Source organism: Sinocyclocheilus rhinocerous, unplaced genomic scaffold, assembly GCF_001515625.1.
Source record: "Sinocyclocheilus rhinocerous isolate Xijiao unplaced genomic scaffold, SAMN03320098_v1.1 scaffold3243, whole genome shotgun sequence".
In the NCBI taxonomy this organism is placed as follows: Eukaryota; Metazoa; Chordata; class Actinopteri; order Cypriniformes; family Cyprinidae; genus Sinocyclocheilus; species Sinocyclocheilus rhinocerous.
In genome coordinates this window covers 54,138-55,835 of record NW_015636692.1, presented here as the reverse complement: position 1 = coordinate 55,835, position 1,698 = coordinate 54,138, and the positions used below count along the sequence as shown (strand labels likewise).

At 51.6% G+C, this 1,698-nt stretch overlaps 1 pseudogene; it reads right to left on the bottom strand.

Annotated features, from left to right (window-relative positions):
• Positions 1 to 40: 40 nt before the first annotated feature.
• The window catches only part of LOC107748025 (UPF0696 protein C11orf68 homolog pseudogene), a 3,106-nt pseudogene continuing 1,448 nt past the window's right edge, over positions 41 to 1,698 (bottom strand).

Genomic DNA, 1,698 nt, shown 5'->3' with positions numbered 1-1,698 from the left:
CAATTCTGATTTCTTTCCTATAATTTTGTTTGCATCTCTCAATTCTGATTTCTTTCCTATAATTTTGTTTGCATCTCTCAATTCTGATTTCTTTCCTATAATTTTGTTTGCATCTCTCAATTCTGATTTCTTTCCTCATATTTCTGAGTTTTCATCTCGGACTGCAGTGCAAATCTCCTGTCCTGACACGATTTGAGGAGGATCTGCGTTGTGCACAAATTAACTGCACTAACCCTTTATTATCTGAGCTATAATGAAGGCGAATAACTGCTTTATTGCACAGAGAATCACCGTTTGAAATATCCCAGATTTATTTGGCAAAATGAACAGAATGAACAAAACCAACCTTGTTGAATATAAAAGATGTTTTAAAAGAATAACTCAAATATCTCAAAGCCCTTCAACATTTCGGCTGTATGCACACACGTCGACATGCAGTTTCACCGTCACTGCTTGACATCGGTAACACAACAGAACGTTTCTACAAGTCAAATGTCCTCCAAAAGTGCAGTTACGAACGAAAAGGAAAACAAACAGGCGTTCAGGCAGGAACCGGAGGAGCTTCACGTGAGCTCCTGGCTGGTGACCTTGTTGATGATGTGCGAGCGGCGAGGAACGCTCTCCAGGTCGAACATGCTCTCGTAGATGGTGGGGCAGATCTTCCAGCGGTTGTTGCGGTAGATGCCCAGGTACGAGTAGACGTCGGGTTTGTAGTAGAGGACGCACTTGACGCCGGCGGCGCGGATGACGGCGTCCACCTGCTCCTCCTGCTCCTCATCGGTGAAGTTCTGGTTGTAGACGCAGATGACGTGTCTGCAGTCGGAGCTGGGACTCACGGGACTCACTTTGGCCGAGTCGATTTTGCCGTCGAGCGCGGCTCTGGCGATGCTCTCCCAGGCGCGGTCCACCTTGAAGCCCGTGTCCAGGTGCATCAGCCACTTGCCGTAGAGCACGCTGTGATTGAGCGCCAGCTCTCTGATGGTGTGGAAGCTGACGCTGCGCCCGCTCTCCTGCAGTGTCTCCCAGCTGTCCTGCAGCCCCTCCACGTCTCCGGCGTCCTTCCAGTACTGCGGCCCGCGCACCGCGATCCAGCCCACCGGCCCCCCGACCCCACAGCGGCTGACCTGCGAGGGCCGGTTGGACTCCAGCCAGCTGCTGAACTCGGCTCGGGGCGTTTTGCGGGCATCGAAGACGATCCAGGGGTCCATGTCGGCGGCCATGGCCTCGGCGGCGTAGTCCTCGGCCGAGAGATGCTCTCCGTGCCCCGCGGCCTCGTCCTCCGCCATGCCACCCGCTGCTGGAGAGCACAAACACACCAGAGCGGAGCTCAACTGAACCGGTCCAGTGAGGAGCTTCTCTACATACAGGGGCTTTCTGCCACAAAATAACAAGCAAATGGGAATCTGCAACTTTTGGACTTTTTCCCCTCAGAATTCTAAGTTAGCAACTCTTAATTCTGACTAGGGCTGAACGATTAATTGCATTTGCGATATCGCGATATGAAATAACGCGATTTTTCAATCGCAGAGGCTGCGATTACACGGTCACGTGACATGCGAGAGTAAAGAGGTGTGTTCGACTTGAAGATCAGATCGGTGTATGACATCAAAGTACGGCGAGAGAAAGCATAAGGAGACGTCCGCGCTCTCTTATAGCTCTCGCAGTACTTTGATGACACACACCCATCGGTCTAAGCAG